Source organism: Charadrius vociferus, unplaced genomic scaffold (assembly GCF_000708025.1).
Source record: "Charadrius vociferus isolate BGI_N301 unplaced genomic scaffold, ASM70802v2 scaffold169, whole genome shotgun sequence".
In the NCBI taxonomy this organism is placed as follows: domain Eukaryota; kingdom Metazoa; phylum Chordata; class Aves; order Charadriiformes; family Charadriidae; genus Charadrius; species Charadrius vociferus.
The window spans coordinates 2,616,385-2,625,880 of NW_009652966.1; positions in this window are offsets into that span (position 1 = coordinate 2,616,385).

Genomic DNA, 9,496 nt, shown 5'->3' on the forward strand with positions numbered 1-9,496 from the left:
AAAATGGTAAGAGGAATAAACGTTTCACACTGAAAAAAAAACTTAGCACCTAATGAAATGATGTAGTAGCATATTTAGGACAAAAAAAAATAATCTTTCACACTATGGAGCTCTTTGCTAATGTTTGCTTTCAAAGTCAAAGTATAAATAGGCACTCCCATGATGGTCTAGCAGAAACTTTCAGAAGACAAAGTTAATAGTCTGTTATTTGACAGATGGTAGTAAGGCATAGCGGAAGAAAGATCCCTCTTAATGATCTCTTAACAACCATGAATAGTGATAGGATTTTAGACTAGACAAAGGTTTGGTCTCGACAGACATTATTTCTTTAGCATAGATCTGTAGTCCAAGCTTCATAGCACTTCCATGGGAAAAAATGTCAAAACAAAGCTCCACAGAACAAGCACAGGATTTCATATAAGTTCGGTTTAACCATTTAAAAACTACTGCACAGTTTAGCCTAGGCATCTAAATTCTTTCTGGAGTCATTTGGGAGAAAAAGTACCTCCAGGCCAAAGGAAACTATATCACATTACGTACTGTGGGTATGTACTTTGGAAAGGGATTAATTCAACAATCTACCTTTCTTTTAAGTTTTTAAATGTGATGGGATGAATGTTTCTAATATCTAAAATACTTTTACAGTTGCCTGTTGTTTTTGCTTTATATTCTTTAATTGGGACCCTGGCAAAGAAAGTTCAATTGTTGATGTTATCTGAACAATACCAGCCTGGAATCTATATGTTTTCCAGGATTTTATCTAGTAGTGAGGTTTTTATTTTCAATGCAAACACAACGTAAGCAAACAAGATTTGCCAAAGCTTGGGATCTGACTAACAACTGCTACAGTGTTCTTCAAACAATAGTTTTCCATCGTTCTGAAAAGTTGTTTTTAGCATAAAGAACTGATCACTAAACTAAGCTACTTCCAAATGATTCACAGTAATTAATGTGTACTGACAACTGTTTGGCTACTGTATTAAACAGTTGTTCAGCAGCTGAAGATGTTTCTCCTGTACTTCAGGAAGTGTTTTGGCATTTTCATTAGACAGTGATTGAATGGAAAGCAAACCCTTTTCTTAGCTTGAAACTATGAACGTTATATTTCCAGTATCATCACCATCCAGATAAATATACAATTCCACCTGAATTCTTCTTTAGCATCCAAATTATCTTTTTGTTCTTTTGGTTTTAGTCTGATCCTGAACCAACTTACAGGAATTTTGGTTCAGGTCCTTCAAAGCTCAATTATTTAGTTCTATTTTACGTACTTAATCGTAGCTTAAAATTAATTATTAACTGAGAAATACCACCATCGCTGTTTTACAGATAAGCTATCAGGAAGGATTGTCTTTACTTGTGTAAAGATCCTCATGCAGCTATCTTTCTCACACATCCAAGGGTAATGTTTGAAATAATCTACTGTTCATTTTTTTATGGTTAGTCTGTAAAAGATTCAGTCCATTAAAACATGTGAATGAGTGTCCCTTTTCTATTACACAATCACCTGAAACATTAGTGTTTTAAAGGCCAGTTCTGATCAAGGCAGGGATGTCTTTGTTTAAAGGCCTTTGGGGCCAGATTTTAGTATGACTGCAACATATAGTGGGTGAATGGTCTTATTTGATATAAATAGTTATTTTAAAATTAAACCCTTACACTTTCCCTGGTTTTGCTAAAGTGTATAGCTGTTATATAACTGGTTCCTAAAAAGTGTACCAGAGAAATTTTTTTTTTTATTATTATTCTTTTGTTCTAATTCAATTAATGTCTTATGTAGTAGTATGTCTAATGATTAATACTAGTTTTCCACTGGAATCAGCATGCCTGGATTTATTTGGAATAATTTTAGGTATTTTTTTTAAGTTTATTCTAGAAAATGTAATGAATAACTTTTCTTATGTTACCTTACAAAAAACTGAACTGTTGGATTGCTTTTTTTAAGCTGTTGATCCTAGAAGCATATGGAGGAATTAAACAGTACAAGCTTTATACTTCATCACCTCATCAGAGTAATGAAAGACTGCATTAGGCATTCAACCAGCATTGCAATCCAACGGCTACACTTTGGGTGGGCTCACTCAACTTCTATAGTGAAGGATGGAAATAGAAGATCATAACTTAATATATTAAAATCAGAACATGCTGCAATTAGTGGAAAACGGGCAACTTAAAAATTTTATTTCCTGTATACAAAATGTATACAATTTCAAAACAGAAAATGAAAGAGGGTGTAACTGAGTTGTTAAAAAAAATTAACCATGACATCAGCATTTCAGATTAAACAGGTTAAGAAAGATGACTGAAAAATAAGAACTGATTTCAAGTTCTCTATTCAATACAGTCCAGATGTGAAAACACAGGACAGTATGTAAATAGAGAAGAACATGCTGGGGAATAAAAAGAAACACAGTCATAGGGGTTTTTTACTGTAGTTAAGATGTTCATCAGGCTTTTACTTGGTCTGTTTGTTTGTTATATCTTAACATTTCCTTGTCTACACTAATAAAAATCTGTTTAATTTGATCGTGTAAAGGCTTTACCTGTTCATTGTTTATGACAGTTTAATGTGTGATTGTGTACCTAAGCACAGATTCAGTGAAGCAAACTTTATCTCGGATGACTATCAAACTACTGGACTATTAAACTGGGATCACCTTCCAGGGTTTTCCTACTCAGTTAGCTTTGGTTGACTTCAATTGATTTATATCTTAGAAATTTTGGAAGTTAAAACATCATACCTGCAAGTAATATCCCACTGATTTCCAGCAGTAACTATGAATAGAAGTCTTACACTGTTATTTAGAGACTGATTTTAGCTTGCATATTTTTTACAGTAAGGTTTTATATGGTTATGTTAATCAATGAACCAAATTCCCATGATACTTTGCTATTCAGGTTTAGGTTTGGCTAAACTTATGACCTCTAGCCTAGCTGATTCTTTTGGGAACTCATTAGCCTGTGTATGTAGAAATGCCTTTTATAGCATAGGTGACCGATTTGTACTTCCTGCCATTTTCCATATTCTTATTTTACAGTACCAGAAGTTACTGGCAAAGCAGTTACCAGCCAAGTTACTGAACACTGTTGTTCCAGACTCTCTACACCTTCCTCTTCAGTAGCTGTGGATATATAATAAAAAAATAAAATAAAATTACAAAAAAATACCTGCATATACGAACTGGTACTCTGGATACTCTGAACTGGATACTCTCTGTGCTTATCTTGCTGTCCCAAATCTGTGTTCTTTACCCAGTGTGCACGCCAATAACACACAGAAGAGACATATTTCCAAGTTTATTCAATTAATGCGCAGAAATGGGGTGCTTGTCCCAAGAGAGCAGCACACCTTCAGTTCAAAAATTTCCATTTTTATACATTGGTTAATACATATTCAAACAATTAATACCTATTAATTTTTATTTCCTTTAATGATTGGTCAGGATTTCTTGGCTTCCTATGTAAATTAGTGTGCAGACTCTTTCTTCTTCCATTGTTCTCTTTCGAGTAGGTAGTATGATTTGGGTAGGTGGTCAATGAGTTGGTGGTCGTGATCTCCCCCTTCTGGAATTATCTTTTACTTACTTCTCCCCTAATCTTGGCAGTACCAGGTAGTTTTCTCAGTTTGCTGACCAGGACTACAGTTCATCACTCTCTTAACAGGAATACCTTACTTATCAAAAAAGCTACATTGTCTAGTAGTTAGTTCCTTAATCTAATCTTAGATAAATCCTGTCTAGTTACTATTTCTCTATTTTAATATTAGGTAAATAATTACATAGGGTTGGGGCTGTATAGAGGACTTTTGGCAGCAGCAGGTCTCCTTGGTTGCTTCAATTACATTTTACATTTCATTTTTTTAGGTAAAATCAATTTTGCTACAAAAATCTCAGCTGTGATTCCAGCATTAAATTCTTCACACTGATCGGGGGCCCATGTAAGCACAGAAAGAGTACAAAGCAGAACCCTTTTATTAAGTAAGACCTCTCTTCTCTCTTCTGCCCTTTTCCTGTGTTCTGCTTCTTTTCCATTCCTCTCTTTTCCCCACACTCCATCATATGCCTGTGTCACCCACAGGGTCTTGGCTTTTTTTCTAAATCACTCGTCCAGCAGAAAAATGAGAGACAAAGTCAACAGCTTTTGACTGCCTTTTGTTGGCCTCATGGTAATAATCCTTCAATGAGACCATGAGCAGCTTTTCTGGGCAAGGCAGATGTCTTGAATGCAACAGGCTGCCAGCAGGGGTGAAAAAAAGAAAGAGACATATGTTCTGCGTGTAATACAATCTAGAGTTTGTAATTTGATAATAGACAAATCTTTAATATTGAAGACTCCTGAACTTTTATTTATGCATGTGAGAGGTCCCTTATTGGCATTATCTCCAACTATAATATTAGTGATTGGCATTATCTCCAATTGCAATATTAGCAATGTATTTCATGTAAGGAGACTACCCACTGATTCTGCTTTACCTCTTATATGTTTTATGCATCCAATAGAGCAAATTAAGCAACACGCTTAACACCTGTAGGTGCTTCATTGCCTCCCCGCTCCTCTTCACTCCTCTCCTCTTTAGCAATACAATGACTTATTTTGTGGGTTTTTTTGTGGAGTTTCTCAGTCCTGTTCGTTGAACCTGATGAGTAGAGACATCAATGGCAGTACTTGTGTTGACGCTTATGATTTGTTGCAAGGGCCCAATTTCTGCTGAGAAAATCAAGAACTTGAGTATCTTAATATGCATAGGCACTGATTTGAAACAGATAGTTATATTGATGTGCTGGAAGTAGAGAGCAGTGGGTTTTTGTCCTGTAGAGAGAAACAGAAATCCTAAGACTTTTTCTATTCTACTTTCTCTTAGAGCCTAGAAAAGAAATTAAAAAATAAACACTTCCATGTATAAAATTTTTTTATAAAGGGCCATCAGTAGAAAAGAAAGAAATTAGTTGGCCCATAGTCTAACTGCTTGCAATAAATTCTGAATAACCATTTCAAATTTACTCTCACAGACAATTTAGGATGTTCAAAACAAGCAATGGCACTCAGAGTCCTGACAATAATGAAAGTAATAATTGAAAGACCATGTGCAATTATGTAACAATATATAATTGGACCATAAGTAGAGACAGCTCAGAATTTTCTTCTGCAATGATCTGTCACCAGAAGATATTGTTTAAATTTTAAATTTTCTTTAAGGAAAATAATTTTATCAGCTAATCAATCTAGCAGAAGGCAACTAGGAAGCTGAGAAGTACTGGTTCTGAAATGTGTTTTCTGTACCATCCTTTCCACTAAAAATGAATAAATAAATTAAATATGCTTGAATTCGATCCTCCTTTGGGATTGTTATCTCAACGAGTAGAAAATAGAACCACATGATTGCCTCTAAAAGTTAATGGTAAGCATCTTCTCTTTCTTAGTGAAGAACTGTGTCATCATTTTCTACAGATTGTTAACATTCTTCAAACATGTTTTAGTACCTTTCTCTCAATTTCTACCTTTTCTCTAAGTTGTCATTATGACTTTATATGTGGTGACAAAAAAAAAAGCTTAAAAAAATGTTCAGGTCTAGACAATGGTTTACTTAGAGTATGCTTTGCACCTTTTTTTCTTTCTGAGCCAACTTATACTAGTGTAGAAGAACCCGATTTTTTTCCCCAGTATGTCTTGAGGCAAATCAGTGTTCTGAATAAGAGAAATGGATGTTTTTGATCTAACAAAATAGAACCGTTTTTCACAAAAGTGAGGATGAGTATCTCAATAACTGTGAAGGAATAACTGTAGAGCAAAGGGCAAGATCCTCTCGTCATTTGCAGTCCTCTTAACCCTCTGCTTTTGAATGTATCACACAGGTATAAAATTAAGTTGTAAATGAAAACAAATTATATCATCCAAGCTACACCACCATGCTGTAGATTATTTATACTGTAACATTAAATGTGTTCTTGTAAAACTAACAGACTCATAAAAGAATAGGGATTGCAATAGGTATGTATATTCCACAAGAAAAAAAAAAATCTATGAATGTTAGCTGTAATAGCTTTTGAAAACATAAGGATGTTGTGGGTTTTTTTAAAATGGATTTATAAGTATTGCAGACTGTCACATCTGAGAGTATAGGAGCTAGTTTTTCTTTCTAACTTACAGAAAAACAGCTTTTAAATTTAGAACTGATCGCGTTCTTTTCATGGCTTTCATGGTTTTGCCTGTTTTACCATAATAAATGATTTTAGAAAATTAAATGGAGCAGAGGGAAAGGTTGCTATAGTTAATGTGGTGACAATGCTTTGTTTCTGAGAAAAGAAACCAGTGAAGCAGCTATTTTTAAATCTGAATCCAACTAATAGGAAAAAGATGGTGGAGACATGACTGTGGAAGGAAGTTTGAGTGAAAGTCATCACAAATTATCAGAGAACACATTTTTAAGAAGGGGAAAGTGTGAGAAAAACATTGTGAGGAAACTGAGCTCCTGAAAAACAGGCTTCAGCAAACTCAGGTATGGAACATAATCTAAGGAACATATTGCAGGATAATTAATATCAATTAATAACTAAACCAGACTGTTCAAAGCACATTACTAAACTAGCCTGGTGTCAGCAAAAGGCAGCAACACTAAGACAGACTCCTACACCAGAAAGGAATTGCAGGGATACTGGAAACTGGCACATGTCTAAGAACAATTCTGTAAAAGAATAGAACAAATTTATAGAGATAAAATTAGAAAGAGTAGGGAGCAAAATTACTTAAAACTAGCAAGAGACATAAAAAGTACCTAGCAATAAGTTCTGTAAGTGCATCAGAAATAAGACAAATTCAGTGCTCATTTCTGAACAGAGTTTAGAAATGTCCTTTAAGGCTCTGTGAGCATGCATTTGTATATATATTAATACGAAGGACAAATTTGTTCACTAGCAAATTGAAAGCCTTTCAGATCAACTGTCTCTAATAGAGGCTGAAGCTGGATATTTCTTTCCTTTTATCCGTATCAGATTAGTAAGGATCTTATGTAATGAGCTTTTAAAATTGAGGAAAATGGGAGAATGATCAAGGGAAGAGTGGCTTTTCCAAAAAGTGAAATAACTCCTTTAACTATACGATCTTAACATTCCTATACAACCAACTGGCACACAATATTATTGAGATACACTAAAGTATAGAAGACAGTGGTGTAAATACAAACACTTTAAAATATCTGTATCTGCAACATGAGGATAGCAGTTTGTCAGGACAATGGCTGCAGGAGAGCACAAAAAATTCTTCTGCCACAAAGAACATTTTATCTTCTGCTTATCCACAATACCCTGTCATAGAACGTCTAGTTACAATGCAAAATACATTATTCAAGCATTGACAGTTAATATCTGGCTCATGTCCTAAAGAACGGGATTTTAAGTGCCTTAAAAATATTAAACACTACCTAATGTAAGTATAGATACACCTAATACCCATGTACCTGTATAATCTTATTCCGAATCTTGCTAGACCTTTCTGTTTATCCCATGTCTCTGGTTATTTTTATCTTTGGACCTTCTTGTTTCTGGTAAAGTCACTAGAAGTAAAGCACAGATCCAAATATGAACTGTTGAAACTATGTTTAAACTTGCAGTAACCTGTTATGTGTTTGATATTAGTATTCAACTGCATGGTATACGCTTGGAATTTTATATTATATTTCACTTGTAAAAAAAATTGTAGCCTTTGTTCCAGTTCCTTTCAGAAAACAGAATTGGTGCTTACAGCTCACAGTTACTTCTTTTTTTAATGTAGTTTTTTTCCTAGAGTTAGAGGCACACAATAGCAACAAAGGTTCTTAAAGCTAGACAATTGCTACCCAAAATATCTTGAGTTTTTCTCATCACTCATATGACTGAACCAATCATTATTCTATGACCCAACTTAGAGAACAAATTTTGTCTCTGTGACCAGTAAAACTGAATTAAAGATCAGCAGCAATAGGTGAAACAGTCCTCTCAACACTGGTAAAAATTAATTTCATTCTAGTGAATTTATATTCATTTTGTTTACTGTGTGATAGTACCTTGAAGCTGCTGTGAGTTTTCAGGTTAATGTCTGTAGATTACTTCTTTTCTTAAGCACAGCAAAACTACCATCAAGGCTTTAAGGTAAAAAATGTTTTTATTTTAATAGACAAAAGAGGGTTTTCTTACAGGTTTGGGGTTTTTTTAGAAGACCAGGAGAAATAAAAAGATAAATTAGTAGAGAGGATACAAAAGAAATGCTTACTTCATACATTCTGTTCTGAGTTCTTGGAGGTAAGAAGTCACCCAGAAGCCTGGTCTGGGGTTATTGGAAGATATCCCTGCTTTCCACAGCCTTTCCTCCTCATTTTCCTGTCTGCCTGTTCCATCCCCACCCTCTCAAAGGTTTCAGGTCCAGCATATGCTCAGCTTCGCTCCAGGGAAGGTTAATGTTGCTAGAAGGTGCCACCACCTCCAGAGAGAAGCAGTCAGGGCAGGGCAATCAGCAGCCTCATCCACTGATGCCCAGCCACATACTCTCAAAAGAGCACACCATGAGAAAATGAGAACATCTGCCGCCCTTCAGAGTGTGCATTGCTACGAGACATTAGCAGTTAATTAACATTCCAGTTAAAAGGAATCAGGGATTTCATGTGGTATAAACAGGGCTTCTCTGTATAAGCAGAAGAAATGTGTTCAAACCAAAGTTAAATAAGGCTTGCATAAGGCTTGTGGTATTGCTGTTCAGACTTCAAAATATACTCACAGACTGATTCACTTCACTTTGATCTCATCTGGATAATTTCTATTACCTACAGCAGAGTTAGGTTAGCCTTTCAGTTGACAAAACTATTGTTTTGTCTTTCACAAGCCATCTTATCCATAAAGATATTTTTATAATACCTTTCCCTAACACATTGTACTGAGTGATTAAAGATTTTCTCTGTGAGCTGAAATAAATAAATTTTTTTTTTCATATAATAGCTATAATGAGGATTCTGCTCTGCTGTATCACTATTAGGAGAGCAGTAATTACAAGATTTCTAACAACATCAGTGTCTGAGGCAAATCTCTTTCTAAAGAGGAAACAAGGTTAGATGGAGCTCTGCTGGAAGTCCTTTTATTTGCCATGATGCCAAACATCAAACTACAAAATCATTTTACTCTCATTATTAACTTTTGCAAAAGATCTACTGCTTTCCATTGAGTTGTTTTCAAGTCAGTGGGGGAAAAGACAGATGACTTTATTAGCAGAGAAGGAGATGAAGAGAATCAAAGAAAATTTGATGAGGTGTAAACGAAGCAGCAGCTTGAGCTGGAGGGTGAACTGTAAATTGCAACATGGTAGTGAGAAAAAGAACAATTTGCAAAAATAGCTTAAAACCTGTTAAACATCAAGGCAAACAACAGTACATTTTTAAAGCTTATTTAAGCAATAAGCTAAAATGGTACTTAAGTGAAGACAACAAACAAAAATGCTTCAACCTTAAAGCACAGTACAGTTGCTTCCTCATGTT